Below are 21,897 nucleotides of genomic sequence, written 5' to 3'. Positions count from 1 at the left end.
TGATGACGTCTTGCTTAAGTCTTTCGTGTACGACTTTCAAGCATGTGTGCCTGGTATAGATGAGTTTGACTTGGATATAACGTGGATAGTGTAGAAGAAGAAATCGTCCGATAAATAGGAATGTTACGCTTAAATTATAATTCCATAAAATTCCCGGAAATGATTTTCTAATGTGGGAACCTCCAACAGGAAAAGCGGTCAATCAAAAATAATTCATTTAACCTCATTTCATAGTCCAATCACAAAATGAAAGAAAAAGACCTCTACGTCTGTCAAAATTTGATTGCTCGTATTAACGATGGTCTATTTCCTCAAAATTGAGTTTATTGAGTCTTCCAAAGATCTCAAATTGAAACGGACTAGGAACTCTGATGCTCGTTTCTTTGATCGTACTAAGCAATCACACCATTGATCCGCCACGCAAATAAAATAAATTACCATATTGCAATTCCAAATGATCTATCTGTGTTGACAACCATACATCGATAGACTGAAGACATCACAAAATGATGGTAAACATGGACGAGATATACACATTGACAAGTTTCGTTTACGACTTTCTCTCTTCTTGACGAAACTACCTACGTTTGAGCAGCAATCATGCTGGTCTCATTTGGAACTTTATTTTGATGCTGCTACGGATCATCTGCTGCATCACCGACATAAATTACCTAAATAACACGGTTTCTTTTCATCCAATCATGCCGATTGTTTCAAAGCCAATTGTTTCATATATATAAGCGCCACCCTTCTTTTCTCACTTCCTTCATTATACTAACTGATTTTCTATGTATCTATTTGTACAATAAATCAGTTTGGCTATTACTGCATGCATCAAAAACGTATGAACATTCAACAGTAAATAATATATGTGATGAAATAAACATATTTATTTTATTATTATATAATATTATTCCTGAAATATATGTTTGAATTTATGGTTACATTTAATTTTAAGCAAGTAAGACAATGAAAATGATATACGACACGGTATTTTGAATAATATCTTATCGTGAATAACCTTTCGCTAACTTGCACTTTAGTTCGGTATGTATATTTAAACACATAGATTTGCTCGATATCTAAATTAGTTAACACTCCGAAATACAATTGCATGTATTTAATATTCTTAAGTGCCACATCCCTACTTCGAGATAAATGATATGAACTCGATGATTTCGCTAGCAGCGAATACCGATTGAATAACAATTTTGTTCACGAATTTGTCGCTAAGAAGACTCTTGGAGAATGGTAGATTAATTACGTCACGACGGAAATGGATAATTGGGTATGCCCTATCACTTGATACCCTTCTGAATAAACATACATTATTGCATATGTTACTATATTTAGTAACAAAATTGGCCGTTTTTTCGCGATTAACTCGTGAAAATCTCGAGTAAGTGTGCAAATAACCGTTTGTTTACACACTGTGCCAAAATCGGTTATTTTCAAAGTTCCGGTTATCTCGCAGCAAAGGCGGAACGCGTTGACGTTACGTAATTGGTGACCGGAGCGTTCAAACAAAATGGCGTCTGAACGGGTTTTGGAATCGCTTTTTTCTCAAAAGCGGCTTTCCGAACTGTTTTTCATGCAACTGATAGCGCAATTTATGACGTTTGGTGTATGACGTAATTTCTGTGACGAAACACACTGGTTTGAGTTAAACTATCTGGATTTTAAGGACATGTTGGACGTGTTTTACAGTAAAGTATTTGTTTAAATCATCGAACAAATGCCAAACGTATTTCGCATAACGTGTTTATTGTGCTAAATTGTAAACTTCGATAGGAATACAATAAAAAAGTGTGGTTTAAAATAAGTTTCGAGAAAGAGAGGGAAGATCAATAATAAAAAATGTAAGTGCAACACGTTTCAATTTCCTTGTTATAAATATTGATTTAAAGTTGTCATTTGGGTAAGCGTGTCGTTTATATTAAATTATTTTTTTATTTCGATATTAATTATTTATTCCGATAAACACGATATAAATTTTTAATTTCGATATACACCACATATGTAAACATATGATAAACATATGCAATAAACAGGTCATTACATGTATGTGTGCCTTTAGTGGTTATTGGAACACTTGTTGTTTATTTGCACTTGCGCTAAAGTCCTCGTGCAAGCAACTCACCGAATTGTATATAAATCATTGTGAAACCAAACGGTTTCCATATGGTTAGGAATGATAAAAAAACGTACCTGAATATTTCTCTGGACGAGGGACATTATCATGCTCGACCGTGTTACGACATACCGGTAAACCGTTTGTACTAACAGTGTAATGAAGATGGAAAACTGCGACCCACTGTCACTTGACTGTCGCACATAAATATATTTCCCAATAACAGATTTCCAAACATAGAGATAATTAGTCTTATGCAATACGTTCAATTAGTTATACTCACGCGAGTACACGTGCGTCACGGTTAAAATAGAAAATCATTGACGCCTTTGAATATTTTTGGTGTATAATAAGTGCACGTTATATCGTAGCATAACGTTGATTGAGCGAAATGAAAACGATCTGCTATTTAAAGAATTAAATTGAGCATGTCCATCGCAGTCAATGTGAAAAGGTTGCCTACTGTTTTGTTCATGGGTCTTGTTGTTTTTCTTTAGGCAGCTTGCCTTTGAAATTGAGTTTGGAAAACATATGATTTGCCGTTAAGAGCTGGTCCTCTTTTGCATGTGTAGACTTACACGTTACAACCAGACTAACTTCAAATAGCACTGTTAGATAAACCGTGTTTTTAAGCTCATCGTGTTCGGTTCGATCCTCCTAAAATACACTTGCATGCAGAGCGCATCGCGATGACCAATTTATTGACATATCTTTTCTTGTGATATACAAATCTAATTTTGATGACGTTGTATTTCAATACATAGCAAAAACAGTTGTGGTTCTGCCCAGCTCGGAAACATAGAAATATATAATTTATTACGGTGCATGTATTTAATTGCGATCAATACTCTTTCCAAAAACACCCACTTTTATGTTGTTTTGATTAAAGACAAAAACAAAGCATTATAACGAAGTTCGTACTACTATCATAAAAAAGAATGCTAAAACGTACATTATTCTCGAAGACAAATTATTTAAAAAGTAATATCAGCATAAATTGTAACAACGTTTGTAGTATTAGACTTTGCCAACATAAAGAGTGCAACAAACCAGCTGTGCGAAAGATATGTATGTTTTCCAATGCCAATAAACTGACAACGGATTAATTTTGTCAAACACAATATACAGATGAGAGCTGGTCGGGATTGGTATATGTCTATGTGCGGATGGAAGGAGATCTACCGGTTCCATTACTCACGAAATCTTTCATTAATTGCTATACGCGAAGAATGAAGGTATCGTATCGCAAGCGAATTAGTGTTTTGTACGTATTATACAAGTAAACAATCATTTTCTTGGTAAATAAAGAGTAAGGCAATCGGCACTAAAAGTTGGGTTATCAGAGTAATCGACTTAAATAATGTGTAAAATGGGTATTTAACTGGAAAATAGGCTTTGTTATCAACTAATATTGGAGAATAAAATACATATTTTGAAAATGATTTCGCCCAGAAAGTTAAAAAATATTGTTTGATGATAATTTCTATATACCGTTCATTTAATTTACAAATGCTGGAAACAGTCAATTTACACAATTATGCGATACCGAAAATGAATTTGCAATTTGTCTATATTAGGCGAACGGTTCGATGACTACATTGCCCCTTCCAACAAAAGGTTGTCAAATATTCCTGATCTTTCTCGAAAACTTCCTGAAACAAACGCACAGAAATTATTACCTGCAAATCGCTCATCTATGGTGTATGAAAAAATATAGTACCCTGGATGTGTGTTGCAAAACGTAATGCAATTAGCTCCCACCATCCCAATGTGCTCCGTGTAAGTGCCTTTCGGTTTTTCGCTATTCATGTTCTGTGTCCACTACACAGGAAAGGCTGGCTCCAATCACACAGTGACACTACAATCAAATCATTCAATTAAAAATGAAATCAATACATGAATTTTGAAGCAAAACAGTTATATGGTGTTTGTAAAAAAATTACAAAATTCAAGGCTACAGTTTAAGGTAATGAGCTTATGCAATTTTCATTCAACATATTTCAACCCTCAAAACTGCCTCTTATTGTGTAGTTCTTTATTAACTCATAGTACATTGTTGCTTGTATGTTTAACTGTCGATTCTTGCTGATTAGACCGCACTAACCCTATCCATACCCGGAAAAAAGATAGAACAAATTTTCAAAACAACATTTGAATTCTGATGTTATCAACGCGTTGAACACATTGCTTAGTTTTAGATTGTGCTGTTTTAAAGAGATACACATGGGTTTCTCTACAAAACCATAACAATAACACAGGATTCACAATTTTGCCCTAGATCATGTACCCTGATTTTATACCAACATATTCAAGTTGAATAACTAACACTCAAATGTTTATTTACACACAAGATTAAATAGCAAAGACCTATGTTTTTTTTTGTTTTAAGACTAGGAATATAACTAAGCACTTAAATGCACTGGCAGTGTCAATATTGTACATTATCCTTATTGCCTCTAAAAATAAATTATCTTGTTTAGGATGTTATAAAATACTTTATTGGTACATTTCCCTTCATTTGTGCAGGGTTTCTCTCATCACAAACTATGTACTACTCCGATGTCTTGATACTATGCAAAACTGTCTTATTTAAGTCAACGAATCCAAACCAAAAATGTCAGTAATCGCACAAAACTGAGTTGAATTGTGTCACAGCATTAATAAACGTATAAACATTCAAACATTTAAATGTGACATTTTATGTGAAATATAAGAGCATGAATAATTATATTCTTTTTTAATATTTACTTGGAATATCTGCTTGATGTAATGATTGCATTTTTTTAACAACTTTCAAAGGACAACGTTTTTTGTTAAAGAAGCGATTCGGTGTTTTGAATACCATTTTATCATATATATTACTTATAACGCTTACTTGCTCTTCAGTTCGTTATCTATAACATTACTGATTAGATCAGCTCGATTTGTTATCAGTCAACACTCCGACACACAATTGGGTTTAGTATATATTTAACGCGTCACATCTATACTTTGAGATAATGGATATGGACACGACGATTTCTCTAGCGGAAAATTCGTATTTAATGATAATTTCCTTTTTCACGACATTGTCGCAAAGAAGACGGTAAAATAATGACCTATTCATTATGTCACACTCTCGACGGAAAGATGCCATTAGGTATGTCCTAACAATTTATGTTACCCTTTCTATATAAATGTGTTTCGTCTGAAATACACGTGTGTCAGATAACTTCCTTCAGCCTATAACTATTGCTGGTGAATGTTTATATTCATATAAAACGGAATTGAATAATTGTGCGTTTAACAACATAGAGCCTATTACACGATTTAAAAAAAGTGTCGCTGATAAGTACGAACCCTAAAAAATTAACATGAAAATCTATACGAATTATCGGAAAAGTAAACCGTTTCAATATGGTTAAAAATTCCGAAGGTCTCTGCATATTGCTCTGGCCGAAAAAGAGCATTCTCGGTCGTGACCTGGTTTGACATACCGTGTAAATCATGTGACTGACTTGTATGTAATTCAGATGGTAAACTTCGATTAACTTGCACTTGCCGGTCGCCCATAAATACTTTCCCAACTCCAGATTTTTAAACATAAAGACAATCATATTCGTGCAAGGCGTTAAGAAAGATATTTGCATGTACCGGTAAGTATTATACGTGCGTGGCGGTAAATACAGGTATATCGTTGATGCCTTCGAATATATTTGGAATGTAGTAAATAAGTCCACGCTCTATTTTATCATAACGTAGAGTATGCGGATCTTACACGATCTGCTATATATAAAATCAAAATCATACAAATAAAGACGAGGACATGACCATCGCAGTCAGGGCGAACAGTTTTTTAAAAATCTTGTTTTGCTTAAGGTAGCTTGCGTTTGATATTGCTTTAAAAATATATCTGATTTTGCGTTTAGAGATACGGTTATTTTGTTATTCAATCTATTCTCTTTATACTTCTGTAGAAGAAAAATCGTGCACTTTACAAACAGGCTGATGGAATCTAGATTGTTAGATAAATCTTGTTTTCCAGATCAACGCTTTCGTTTCTTCCGGAAATACAATTGCATGCTAAGAGCAATATAATATCTTTGCTTGTGTCATACAAATCACAAAACAATGAAGTAGTATTGCAATACATACCAAATGCAGTTATTGATTCTGCTCAGCTTGGAAATAAAAAAAAATAATCAAACGCTTCAATTTAAATTCTCGTAGAAATAATAGAAGTGGTAAAACATACTTTATACAAGAAGATAAATTATATAAAAAGTAACATCCGCTTTAAATTTGAAGTAATTGAAACTATTGTTCATACCTATTTCATAACTTATGCAAACAATTATATACATAAAATAACATTGTGTATGCAATAGTTTAATTGACATCAAAGTTCATACAATTGTTGACAGTTTTCATTTTCCTTACATTCCGAAAATTTGCACAATTCTATTGGGCGCTAATTTTTCGCGTAGCAAAATTATTAGACAGTAAATTCATAATAAGCGTGTGTTGCAAAAGTTCATTAGGTTTTTTGGGTTAACTCAATTCTACAGTTTAAGTCAATACGCTAATGCAAGTAAATGAAACTAGTGTACATATGTATCCCATAACTGATGTAAATAATTATCTAAAACAAAATAACACGGTATATGCAATAGCCTTATTGATATTAAACCATTGTTGACAGTTTGCAGTCCCTTAATATTCCGAAAATTTGCGCAATTGTACTGGACGTTGATTTCTAGCGTTGCATTATTATCTCAGTATATCAAGGTCAGAATCCACCTTAAAACAAGAGGGCCTGAAAGGCCCAAAGTCGCTCACCTGAGATAACAAGATATTATTGGGACAAATCCAAATTAGTACCAGTGTAAACTCCTTGTAAGATCCACTAAATGATTAAAATTTTGAAAGCAACTCCAGTCAATTAAATGTAACAACTCCAGTCTCAACAGTGTGGGCAAATTTTCTGGATAATGAATGTTGATCTGAGAAACATACTCAGCTAAGCACCAATTGTTTAAAGCTTATGGGCGCCTAGAATATCTTTGTAAGAGGTTATCTTACATAACATCTGTTGAATCATCTTTGTGATTTTTGCTTTAACAATTGAATTCGTTGATTTTGAGGGGAAGTTTTGATGAATACAACATCTCTGGTGCTCTTTGTGAGTGACATTCCAAGAACTAAATATACAGCTTCCTGGGCACTTACTTCAAAACTATTTGAAAAGACATTGCCAATATGTCGCACTAGTCTCTTGATATCAAGATTTCCATTTCTGGCTTCTTTTGCTGCAGCATGCATTAAATTACCCATACCTTTCTGTGATTTACTTATGTATTAAACAATGTACATCGCACATGCATAAGGGTCAAGAACAAACTGAATGTCTATGTTTGCCTTCCAAGCTTTCAAAACAGTTTCATTATATAAATTGACTCGGATGTCTTTAGGAGATCGCTTTAAGAACACTTTGGAAGCTGCCAAAGAACTTCGTATGCACTTGATGTATTCTGCTTAATCTGCACCACATTTTTAAGAATATCCTCATATGATATATCATACCCATCTTTGTGATCATGTATTTTCTTTTGAAGATTTTGATACAATTTATAGTATTTGTCTTTGTCTTCTTCGAGAGGATCTAAAACCATGATCTCAGAAAGTGGAGGCAGTGGATAACCAAAGCGACACAATTTGTGTTCTCTCTTGCGACAGGTTCTTGAGTGTTTATGAAGTTGAAGTTCATTTAAGGAGCCAAGAGCATCATTTTTAGAAGAGCACTGCAAAAATTGATTCACAAAAAGAGATATTTCTTCATTGCTATTAACTCCAAACTTTGGAGCATTTTCTATCCATACAAGCATGTGAATGTGTGGAGAACCACGCTGTTGGAATTCAACTCTGTAAAAATAATCTGTTTATTTACCAAGTGGTTTATGCTCACTTGTCAGCACATTGTTGATAAACTCCTGAACCCTGTGGTCAAAATATCTTGAACATGTTACAGGATCTTTTTGCTATATTTTTTCTTCCCAAGTAAGATTTTAAATCTGTGTATTATGTAATTCCTTGCCTAGATTCAACTTTGAGAGCATTTTTAGCTGATCAGGCCAGGCAGAAGATAGTGACATAAACCATGTTGGCAACCCTAATTTTCTAATCATAGCAAAAACATCTTTTTTTCTTGTTTCCAAATAGGCTGGAGAATTGCGCAGTTGCTTGAATATGTAATAGCCCTCATCTTTTTTACCCAAGTAAGATTTTCAATCTGTGTATTATTTAATTCCTTGCCTAGATTCAACTTTGAGAGCATTTTAGCTGATCAGGCCACGTAGTATCAGCAGAAGATAGTGACATAAACCATGTTGGCAACCCTAATTTTCTAATCATAGCAAAAACATCTTTTTTTCTTGTTTCCAAATAGGCTGGAGAATTGCGCATTTGCTTGAATATGTAATAGCCCTCATTTTTTTTTTACCATATTGTCCATGAAAATTGGATCTTTAGCCTGAATGACAGTAATTTTCTTGCTGCTATCTTTGCATCTTTGAACAGCAAGATTGACTTTATCATTTAATTGTTTCATCTGCATTTCCTTCAGTTCGAAAAATATGTTTGGAACACTGTTAGCAGCCCGTCTATCTTTACTCCGTAATTCTCATTTAGCAATGTCGCTATAATAAACTTGAACAAGCCTTTGATCGTTATCTAATCGTCTTTGACCACAGAAAATAGAAGGAAAACAGAGATAGTCTGCATCTATATCTTGATATAAACTCAATGGCCTTTGACCTTCACCTGGTGCAAATGTGAATGTTGCATTTTTATTTTCAATATTTGCATCATCTAATAGAGTATCAATGTTTCCGACATTTTATTGAACCCCTTCTTCAGCATCTGAATCATAAAGGTCTTGTTTTAATCCATTTTCATTACAAGACTCAGAGTGAGTACCATCAGGTAGTGAGTTATCTGAGGTGTAACACAAAAATTGTTTTGCTTCATCAGACTCGAACTCAGTAACAATTCTTTTCCAATCTGGTTCTAATGCAGTATTTGTGTACATATTACTATGTTTAATTAACCAATCCAAAGCAGCTAAAACAAGGGCGAACACTTTCCGAAAAAGCACACGATTTATATGACATCTTTTTTAAATTTCACAGCAATTGTTCTATTTTCATCAAGCGGTCTCGGCAGAGCGTTAACAACAAGTTGTATATCAACAGGTACATTAACAACATTTCCTTTTATAGACAACTGTCGTCCCCTGGGCAATTCTCGTATCAGCATGAAAGGTATTCGTAAAGCAATTAAGCATTCCTCAAATGGGTGAAGATCCAATTCTTTAGGCTTAACTGGCCACTGCATGCCATTAATTACTGACAGCTTTGGAATTTTTCTTTGGGCGATATTTACTTTACATGTAGTACAAATCTACTGTTTTGCATCAACAGGCACCAAAGTAGTCAAATACTTTTCCTTGTCTTCTTTTGACAGGCATGTAGCTTCAGACACACTTTGTTGGAACCAGGTTTGCTCACAGCAGCTACAGATTAAGATTGACCCAATCTCAATTGCTGAATGGATTTTGTCAATACAATCATTCATAGTTTTACCTGACTTCCTTTGTTTAGAAGCAATACATTCATGCTCTAGGTAATCATTACTTTTTCTTTTTGCTGCTTTTTGCAATCGATTTGATTTGGCCTCTAAACTTTTATTTCTCAAAATTGACCTCCATTGTTTTTTCTTTATTCGTTCTGTTTCTAAATTATAAGGATCTGATCTTGCTGTCCTCTTTGAATTCAATGTTCTTTGTTTTTCAATAAGTTGTATTTTCGGTGATTGCCTAAAGGTTCTCTTTGCGACCCTTTCTTTCGTTTGAAATTCTTTATTCTGCCTTGCTTTCCTCATTTATTTCAATGTTCTTTGGTTTTTAAATAAGTTGTATAGTAGGTGATTGTCTAAAGATTCTCTTTGCGACCCTTTCATTTGTTTAAAATTCTTCATTCTTCCTTGCTTTCCTCATTGATTTCAATGTTCTTTGTTTTTCAATAAGTTGTATTGTAGGTGATTGTCTAAAGGTTCTCTTTGCGACCCTTTCTTTTGTTTTAAATTCTTCATTCTGTCTTGCTTTCCTCTTTGAATTCAATGTTATTTTTCTCTCAATTAACTTATTTTGTGCTAATGATCTGAAATTTTTTCTAGATTCATTTTCTTTCAGCCTAAATGTGTCACATTGTCTTTGTTTTTGTTTGTACAAAGAAGGATATGCTTTTCTTTTAATATTCTGTGTTTGTTTATGAATTTCATGTTTCTGTGTTTGATCTTTAACACGTATTTTTTAGTATTTACTTAACAAAGCTGCTGAATTGTCTTTAGTACATATTTGCAGAAAACTTTTTTCATTACATAAAGTATTGTTTTTTGTTTGATGACTCATTCTTTGTTTAGTTACAGAACTATGGTTTATATTTTCATCCCCAACAGTCCACATGTCATGTGCTTTAACAACACATATATCATCACTTGTGAGGTCTTCAGGGATCTGCAGCGCAAGTTTTACAGCACTGTTGATCTTTTTCACAACCGGCAGCAATGCAGTTTCTCCAGTGATGTCAATATGCATACTTGTAAACATAGAGAACAAGACAAGAACTAAATCTTCTAAATTATTGAAAGTTGATAAGGCTGATGTGCCATCAAGAGATGATAAACCATCTGACCATGAGAGTGGGAGTCAAATAAAACATACTTCTCACATTTAATGAACATTGCTGAGCAAATGGCACCAGTCATATTCAGTATGTATGAACTTTGATCAAAAGCAGTATGGAAGGCTTCGTATAAAGATGGCATATGAGAACTATTGATTGTTTGTATGCATACACCTGAAACAACGTCATATTTATTAACAATTATTTGCCTATCAATAATATTCACTGAATTTGGAAGTTCTTCAAAGCACAATAGCTTATTAATGGGCCTGTTCGCTCTTTTCAAGGTGGAGACTGTTCTATTGAACACAAGGTCTCCAACACAGAGTGTCTGGTCTAAATGTTGGGATGTTTCAACATGAGAATATTTTGCATAAATCAAAGCACATAAAGCATTTATTGTGCATTGACTACCACGTGATTTAAAACTAAATCTACAATCAGACTGAGTGAAAGATCCTGTAACTAAATTTGAAAAAGCCCTCCCATGCAATACATTCATGTTCTGTTGTGTAGACTTTGGCATTTGTTCACTATCAGGATGTTTTTGTTCATCACTTATATGTGCACATTGGAAATTTGTTGGGCCATACCCCTAGACAGAGTTGTTTTCAATACTTGTGAGGTTAACATTGCGAATGTTAGCATAAAGGTCATGAACATCTTTTGTTTTTTATGCCTCTTTAAAGTTTTGTTTAAGGGTGTTTTGGAAGTTTCTGATTGAATTATCAGCAACTAATCTTTAGACGTTTAACATTAACTATTCTAACTGCACAAATCTTGATCAAAACTGTTGTTGTCCATATGTAATGAATCTTTTTTGCTTCATTATATTTCTGAGCAGATTGGAGTTTTTTATGTATAATCTCATTGCATGCTTTCTGTTTTGTTTTTCTTTTTTTAATTCAGTAGTAGCACGAGCTTCTCTAACTGCATCCTTTGTAGTTTGTTTAGACTTCATTGCATGTGCTTGCTTTCGCATACATTTCGTAATTGATCGTGCAGCTTGAGATATAGACCTTGTTGCTTCAACCACACTTGTAGTACACTTCAGAGCAGATTCTGTGCCAATCATCATATCTGAGGTACAATTTGTAGAAATGTCTGCGGCATTTACATCACAAGTGGCTTTCATGGAGTTCATATCCATGTATAAACAACTTTACCCAGATGTAACAATAGGGCGTATCATACCCACATCTGAATATAGTGACCTGTCGTCAGATGATGCAGACCCATGGGAATCTGTGGGGCTTTTCAGACCCTCAACAATAGGTTTACCAGAGTTCTCAAGAACTTCTTCCCCACCCATTTCTAATTTCCTTTTCTGCCTCATCATCTCCCTACTGGCAGCACGTCTCTGCTGAACAGAACGTTTTTAGCTTGGGCATCCTCCTTAGAAAAAGTATGTGTCACGCGTGGTGAAACAAGACAGAAGACATTTCACAAAAAAGCATGTGGTAAGGTCTGGTTAACATTTATCTATGATAAACGTTATAATGTCTGTATAATAAAAAGAAAATAATGGAGACAACATAAAACATGGCAATGGCATGAAAAAAGGTCTAAAAGCATAAATCAAAAGTACACTTTATAATTGGCGGGTTATACGACTTGGAAAAAATATTACGCTCATAAAGATTGTCACCATGTTTGAAGATGATATTATTTAAGCTAATTGAGTAAACTAAAAAAAGATATCATAAGAACATGTATACTCGGCAAGTACCATTTAGATTGAACTAAGAATGTGACTTACAGTATTTACAAACAAAGAAAACTACCAACCCCTAGAGAGCCTTGTTTTTAAACAAAAGGAACTCTTTTCAGACTGACCTTGCAATTATATTGCCAAATAAACAATCACTTCTGTTTAAAACACAAATCTTTGATAATAACATAAAAATTAACGCCTCATCAATAAAGTAAAAAAAAACACAATAAATCCTGTTCAAAACACAAATCTTTCATAATCACACCAAAATTCACTTTTCATCAATCAATATAGTAAAAAAAGTCAACAAATCCTGTTTAATACACATTTTTTTATTCACATCTTATTAAAAGAGGGTCTGCCTCAAAACGATAACTTCTCAGAAATCAAAGACCAGGCATCAAAAGTCTTTGATGCAATAACCAGCTTGGGCCTTACATAACCATGTACAAGACTGAGACAAAGAGAGTTCACGTTAGTGGTCAGTCATAGGAGTTTGCCTTTGATCTCCCAAAGTACTGCTAGATTCTCAGCATGAAATGGCACCATTAATTACAGAAGCTGCACTACAGTGATAACTGATACAGGTGTTACACAATATTATAGTCGGGGGGAGGGGGGCAGCCAGAACCCATGTTATCATGCTGATAAGGTTTCTTTTGAACACAGAATAACTTTTATTTAACAATCTGAATATGCAGACCCATATTCTTGAATATGATACTACTTTATTGAGTTAGCGTTAAATTTTATGAAACACAAATCATTATAGGTGTGTTCATGTGATAATGCAATTTAATATTAATAAAAAAAACAGCATAATATGAACAATTTCATTCATATGTTCAATGCCCTATTTACACTAGCTGATGCAAACATCATAATGAAAAGAGATGTTTTTTCATTTCGATGAAAAAGCGCATGAAAATAATTAGCTATTGTTAATATAATGTATATAGAACAGCACTGTTAATACCGTAACAACAGAAGTTTTTCTTTTAAAGTCAAAAATCATTTGTTTGCAAAATATTGTAATCTAAAGAAGCATACAAAAGGTTACAAATAATATCAAAATGAATGTACCTAAACACACTATAAATGCTTAAATTAATGCACATGAAACATAAAAATGAATCTGCAAAAGAGTAAATTCGACGGAAATTCGTACTAAATTGTCAAGCATAGGGATAACATCGCACTGTCTTAAGCTCTAATCATTTTCCCTCTTCCCCATTGTCCTTTTTATAGAAAAGATTATGTCGCTTTAAGCATGTGTTGTAGTAGCAAAGATCTTCATTCGCACTCATATTCAGTTTTTCTTCCGCAGTTTTCAGACAAGTTGTTATCCCGGAAGAGGATGTAATGTTGAACACAGAGTTAATCGCCCTTGTATTCATCAAGAAGTCCATTAGTATTTGCTTGTTGGAAAACACCAATAAAATGCTTATTGTATATGTTCAACAGCAAATTGTAATAACTGTAAAATTAAACTATTTTATTTCGATTATACTTTTGCGGTTGTTTAGACTTACGGAAACTCTCTGAATTCAGTAAAGTTTCATGCACTAACTGGGTGTCAAGCGGCGTTTCTAAGAACCATTCTTGTAGAATATCAAAACTGTCATGTGTCAATGGTTTTACCAAAACTGTGTGACAAATGTTACACGAACTTAATTCTCTGTTAGTCTCAGTTTCATTACACAAGGACTGTTCACATCAAATATAATCCACATGTTTTATTATTCCATTTTCCACTTCATCTCTTAGGTGAAATCTAGACACTGCCGCGTATTTACAAATGGTTTCAAACTCTTTTAATTGTAAAAGAAGATTTTTCTATGTTAACATTATGCCTTCGATTAATGACATAGAAAATACGTTGACAGATACAATCCTTTTCAGATGAAAGTTGGTCACTATTTTATCCTAATACTAATTGTATTGAATTGTCCTTCAACGAATTGTTAACATCAAAACACGTAACAAAGTTAATTTTTTGTGGAATTAAATCTTGAAGAACAGACTTTATATCATTGTCTATAACTGATTTCCCGTATTTGTTTAGTTGAGATTTTACTCCAAGCTTCACTGCACTCATTAAAAGACAGAATTGACTAAAACGTGTTGTATTTAAAGGTAAGAACATCTTCATACTCAAGAGAACCAGCTAAATGTTTGATAGATTTTGAAAAGTGGCACTAAAACCAAACTATTTTCCTCCATTGATCCGAACTGAAATGATTCTTATCTTCTATTACAAGAATTTAAATATTATTCTCATCTATGTGAACTCTATCAAACAGAGAGTGATGTCACTGAAGGTTGTCTTTGATATCAGCCGATAAAGTTCATATGATGATGTCATGTATGATGCCTTTTCATTTTTTCCATAGAGTCGGTTACATTCAATTAATTTTGAAAGCAATTTACATCCATGAGAAGAATCACTATGCTGAAGACAATAACGTAACAGTGACAACACATGCACATATTATGTTCCCTTTATATGTTTTATCCCTCCTTTGTAGTACTGTTTTTAAATGTTCTTTTGACAATGGATACGTTCACATTTGTATCTTTTTTCTTAAGCGCCTGAACAAATTCTTCCAATTAAAAAATGGGAACAGCGGGGCTACTTTTGAATTATCTGCACCTTATATTGATAATTGATATTTGATTGAATATATTAAGACACGTCCTTTAGTTGATCATGCGCATTCAAATGTACATTCTGCTTTATATGGACAAAGAAGGGAAATATCTGACTGGTCAAATTCTCATATATATTACATAATTATAAAGTCTCAATTTTGAAACAAAATGGGGATAGCGGGGCTACTTTTGAATTATCTGCACCTGAAAGTGTGTATTTACTCGTATATGCTGTAGCCAAGAGCAGAGTATTCATAATTAATGCAAACCAAAACAAAAATATTATTTCATATTATTCTAGGTAATTATGTTTTTAATTATAACCCAAAATTCAAAGTAATTCATTGGTTCAGCTAGATGCTTAAATTAGTGGATAAACTGCTTTATTCCTGATAAAGGGGCATACTTTTTAAAGAAAAATCATATCATGTTGCGAAAATTAGTTAAAGAAAAAGATTGGTTGGATAAAATGTAGAAAAAAGACACCAAAAATGCAGAATTTCTTTAACAGGTTTTTGTGTCTGAAAATGATAGATTACTACACATATCTCAATGAAGTTTTTATCATTTGAAAACAAACACTTAGTAATAACATGTCGATATTTTATTTGGCACTCTATGAATATTCAAATTAAAAAGTTATTTGAAGTTTTTCATTGGGATGTACAGCAGAATAAGTGATACAAAAACTTCAAACATTAATTATAACAGACAGCCAAGTTCTGTTTGAAAATGAAAGTCACTAAAATCTTTATGCAAAGCGACACCCGTTTTGTGTGACGTTTCATATGTTTTTGATAACATAACCAATAATTTTATATTGCCCCGTATATTAAAATATATAAAATTTAATATGTACGAATAAACAGCTAAATATTTTCAGAAAAACTTGTGACACATTAAAAAATAATTCTCAAGTTAAATGCTAACTGTTTTCTTTTTCATCATGAATGACATAATATCAAACAAACACTTCAAAATAGTTAAAGTAAAGATGATAAATATCCAGTCTTAGTAGCTTTTATAGAGAAGAGCATTTAACAATGCATTAATATAAACACAGTATAATTAAGATTTTGATTATATTAATAACGAAAATAATTACCTTCTCACCAGTCTCAGGAACATTGTTTTTCTTTTTAAATGTCTCAATATCAGCATGGAAATGCAATGCTAAAACACGTTGTATTAAAAATTAAAAATCAATCCAAATCACTCTGTGTATGTAGATTGTGTTTCCATATAAAATGTAAGTTAAATAATGTCTTTGAAATGAAAAATAAGAGATGTATATTGTTACTACTGATACTTGTCTAAGAGGAATCTTCTGACCAAGTTTCATCAAGATCTGACAATAATTGTGGCCTCTAGAGTGTTTACAAAGTTTTACTATAGCAATATAAGGAAAAATGCCCCACCCCTTGGCAGCCATGTTTTTCAAGCAAACGTAACCATTTTCAAACTCATCCAAGATATCATTGAGACAAATCTTCTGACCAAATTTCATGAAGATTGGACAATAAATGTTGCCCGTCTAGAGTGTTAACAATGCAAAATGTTGACGCCGCACAACCCAAGACGGACAACGCACGACGGAGTAACCGGAACTATTTTTGGACTCGTCCAAGATATCATTGGGACAAATCTTCTGACCAAATTTCATGATGATCCGACAATAAATGTGACCTCTAAAGTGTTAACAATGTTTTACTATAGCTATATAAGGAAAAATGCCCCCCCCCCCTTGGTGGCCATATGTCAACCAACCGGAATCATTTTCGAAGATATTATTGGGATGAATCTTCTGACCAAGGTTCATGAAGATTTTACATTAAATGTGGCCTCTAGAGTGTTAACAAGATTTTACTATAGCCATATATAGCCATATAAGGAAAAATGCCCCGCCCCTTGGCAGCCATGTTTTTCAAGCAAAGGTTACCATTTTTGAACTCATCCAAGATATCATTGGGACAAATCTTCTGAGCAAGTTTCATAAAGATCGGAAAATAAATGTGGCCTCTAGAGTGTTAACAGGGTTTTACTATAGCCATATAAGGAAAAATGCCCCGCCACCTGGCGGCCATCTTTTTCAACTAACCGGCATCATTTTCAGACTCGTCCAAGATATTATTGGGATGAATCTTCTGACCAAGTTTCATGAAGATCGGACAATGAATGTGGCCTCTAGAGTGTTAACAAGGTTTTACTATAGCCATATAATGAAAAATGCCCCGCCCCCTGGCGGCCATGTTTTGCAACCAACCGGTATCATTTTCAAAGTCGTCCAAGATATTATTGGGATAAATCTTCTGACCAAGTTTCATGAAGATCGGACAATAAATGTTGCCTCTAGAGTGTTAACAAGGTTTTACTATAGCCATATAAGGAAAATGCCCCACCCCTTGGAAGCCATGTTTTTCAAGCAAACGTAACCATTTTCGAACTCATCCAAGATATTATTGAGACCAATCTTCTGACCACATTTCATGAAGATTGAACAATAAGTGTGGTATCTAGAGTGTTAACAAGGCAAATGTTGACGCCGGACGACGGACGACGGACGATGGAAAAAAGGCGATCAAAAAAGCTCATCATGAGCACGTTGTGCTCAGGTGAGCTAAAAAGACAGCGAAAAATTAACAAACGATAATCTTCGGACACGTATTAAATTAGAGAAATATGCAATCTCTAAATGTTCATTATCAGACAAGCTGACCGTGCATTGACATTGACACCCTGCGAGTTGGAATGTTTTGCAGTTTGAGCGCGGTGCTTATTGACATGCTGGAACTCTAAAAACTCAAACTTTTACAAATGTGAATGTAAAAATAAAACATTTATAATACTTTGGTGTTCGTATATCACTTTAATAACCTAAATGACAACAAATATTATTTTATGTATTAAATACCTATATTGATGCACACGGTGCAATCTAATGAACATTGTTACATATGTTAATACACTTTGTGAAAAAAATGTTCTTGCAAATGACAACAATGATGCAAATATAAAGAGGCGCACGAATAAAAGTATTTATTTCGAAATATAACACTGAAACTATTATACTTACATGACAATTCTATGCGAGATACCATAGATTCTACACTTGTTTATTTGGTATGAATATAAATCAAAACTTGTGTTAGGCAACTACGCCGAAAAAACAATAATAAATATTATAATTGAACGATCTCATGACGTCTTGCTTAAGTCTTTCGTGTACAACTCTCATACATGCGTGCTAATGTTGGTATAGATGAGTTTGACTAGGATATATTACGTGGACAATGTAGAAGTAGAAATCTACCAGCAAACAAGATGTTACCCTTAAATTATTAATCTATAAACTTCCCGGAAATGATTTTCTAATTAAGGTACATCCTACAGGAAAGGCGCTCAATCCAAAAGACATCATTTAATAAAACCCCATTGCATAGCCCCATCACAGAATGAAAGAAAGTGACCTATATGTCTGTCGAAATTCGATTGCTCGTATTAACGATTCTTTATTTCCTCAAAATTCAGTTGATTGAGTCTTCCAAAGATCTCAAATTGAAACCGATTTGGAACTCTGATACTCATTTCTTTGGTCGAACTTAGCAATTACACTATTTATCCGCCACGCAAATAAAGATAAATTACCATATTGCAATTCCAAATGATACATCTGTGTTGACAACCAAACATCGATAGACTGAAGACATCACAAAATGATGGTAAACATGGACAAGATATACATATTGACAAGTTTCTTTGCCGACTTTCTCTCTTCTAAGAGCAAAAAAACGTAATTTTCTGTTGGTTGTTATGGTTGCACTTATTTTATTTTAAGCGATTAAAAGAATGAAAATGATTGTTGTTAAAGAAACAACATGGTATTTTGAATAATATCTAATCGTGAATAACCTTAGGCTAACTTTAGATCGGTATCTTTATATAAACACATAGATTTGCTAGAACTCTTTTTAAGTTAACACTCCGACATACACTTTCATTTATATGATATTCTTAAGTGTCACATCCCTACTTCGAGATTAATTATATGAACGCGACGATTTCGCTAGCAGCGAATCCCGATTGAATAATAATTTCCTGCACGAACTTGTCGCAAAGAAGACTTGAAGAATGGCAGATTAATTATGTCACGGTAGAAAGATGTAAATACGTATGCCCTCACATCACGTGTAATCCTTCTAAATAAACACTTTTTGACGAGGACGTACTATAATGTCAGATAAAGTCCTGAAGCCTCTCTATGCCTTTTTCTGGCAAATTAGTGTATTCATATATCACGGAAATAGATCAATGTGCGTTTAACATCCGAGAGCCGATTACAAGATTGAGGAATGGTTTCGCTTTTTATTGAGAAGCCTGAAAAGGAACGTGAAATTGAATGTAAATTCTCGTGAAAGCAGACCGTTTCTATATGATTAGGAATTAAATCAAACGGTACCTGGATATTTCTCTGGACGAAAAATGGCATTCTCATGTGCGACCGTGTTACGACATACCGGTAAACCGTTTGGACTAACCGTGTGATTAAGATGGAAAACTGCGACCCACTGGCACTTGACAGTCGCCCATAAATATATTTCCCAACTCCAGATTTATAGAAAAATAGGCATAATCATTCTCATGTTATGCGTTCAATTAGGTATACACTTGCGAGTGTACCAACATTGAATTGAGCATGTCCAACGCAGTCAAGGCGAAAAGGTTTCCTACTGTTTTGTTCATTGGTCTTGTTGTTTCTTTAGGTACCTAACCTATGAAATTGGTTTTGAAATACATCCGATTTGTCTTTTAAAGCTCCTCCTCTTTCTTCATGTGCAGACAAACAATCGCACACGTTACAAACAGAATGACTTAAATTAACACTCTTAGATAAACCGTGTTTTCCAGCTAATCGCGTTCGGTTCGTTGTAAAATACACTTGCACACAGTGCGCATTGCGATGGTCAATATATCGACATATTTTTTTATCGTGTCATACATATCACAATCTGATAACGCATTATTGCAGAAAAACACATACAGTTGTGATTCTGCTCAGCTCGGAAACATATAAAAAATATACAAATTATTAAGGTGCAAGTATTAAATTGCGTTGAATACCCTTGCCAAAAAACACCCTCTTTTATATTGTTATGATTACAAACAAAAACAAAGTATTATGAAGGTCGCATTTTAATTATCATAGATAACAATATCTGAAACGTTCTTTTATCTCGAAAACAAATTATTTTTTAAGTAAGATCCGATTAAATTTTAACGACGTATGTAGATTGTGCCAACATAAAAAGTGCATAAGGGCAGCTGTAAGAAAGATGTGTGTGTTCCAATGCCAATAAACTGGCAACGGATTCATTTTGTCACACGCAATGCACAGAAGAGAGCTGGTCGAGATTGGTATCTGAATATGTCCGGATGAAAGGAGATATTTCGGTTCCATTTTTCACAAAATCTTTCATTAATTGCAATATGCGACGCGAATGAAGGTTTCGTTTCGCAAGCGAGTTAGTGTTTTTGGTATGTACTATACACGATATTAATCATTTTCTTGTTGAAGAGTAAGGCCATCGTAACTAAAAAAGTAAATAGCAGTTCAACCGACTTGAATAATGTGTAAAATGGGTAATTAAGTGGAAAATAAGCTTTGCTATCAACTAATAATGGAAGTTCAAATACCTATTTTTAGAACGTCTGTCACCCAGAATTGTGTTTGATGATAATGTCTACGCATGCTTAATGATAGTTCATTAAATTTTCAAAAATGCTGGAAACAGTTAATTTACACAAGTATGCGATAACAAAAATGAATTTGCAATTGTGTCTACATATGAGTAACGGTCAGATGACTGCATTGCCCCACCCGCAAAAGGTTGTAAAACATTTCTTTTTTTCGAAAAAAAAGTTATTTACACAAACGCACATATAATCTTAACAGTAATCGTTATCTATGGTTAAAACATAGTAACCTATGTATGTTGCAATACGCAATGCAACTATTTTTTAAAGGCAATCAATCGCCTATACTAATACGTTATAGCCACCAATAAACGTGTCATGTTTGTACATAGTGAGACAAAAGTGTTTGGCGCAACTGAAATAAACACTTTTAAGGACTGTATATAACTTGTTAAACAAACATTTATTAGATTTAAAATTATTAAATTTAATTTTCCTGTTGTTTACCTCTGATACATATGACATGTTCAAATATTTAATTCTATCAATCGAGATAAATTAATACAAATATCAAAAAGAAATTCAATAGTGAAAACTAGATTCATGACCCGCAAGTGGGATATTTTGAATGCTTCCTCAATAGCACCTGACAAGCTCCCAACATCCAAATGTGCTCCGTGTTAGTGCCTTTCGGTTTTCCGCTATTCATGTTCTGTGTCCTCTACATAGAAAAGGCTTGCTCCAATCAGACAGTGACACTATATTTAACATATTTAATTAGAAAATAAATTTAATACATGCCATTGGAGGCACAAGGCTACAGTTTAGGCTAAAAAGCTTATAAAAGTCATTGAACACATTTCAACCGTCATAGAGGCCACTTATTGTGAAGTTCTTTATTAACTCATAGTACATTGTTGCTTGTAATGTATTTTTGTACAATTATCTCATACATTAAATCCTTGGTGATTACTCCGCCATAACCCTCC

At 33.7% G+C, this 21,897-nt stretch overlaps 1 protein-coding gene across 2 annotated transcripts in view; it reads left to right on the top strand.

Moving 5' to 3' along the window:
• LOC127881652 (adiponectin receptor protein 1-like) overlaps positions 1-21,897 on the top strand; it is a 503,063-nt gene that overhangs the window by 255,227 nt on the left and 225,939 nt on the right. The window lies entirely within an intron of this gene.

Source organism: Dreissena polymorpha, chromosome 5, assembly GCF_020536995.1.
Source record: "Dreissena polymorpha isolate Duluth1 chromosome 5, UMN_Dpol_1.0, whole genome shotgun sequence".
NCBI classification, from domain to species: Eukaryota; Metazoa; Mollusca; class Bivalvia; order Myida; family Dreissenidae; genus Dreissena; species Dreissena polymorpha.
The sequence above is the reverse complement of the archived record's forward strand: the minus strand, read 5'-3'. Positions and strand labels throughout refer to the sequence as shown.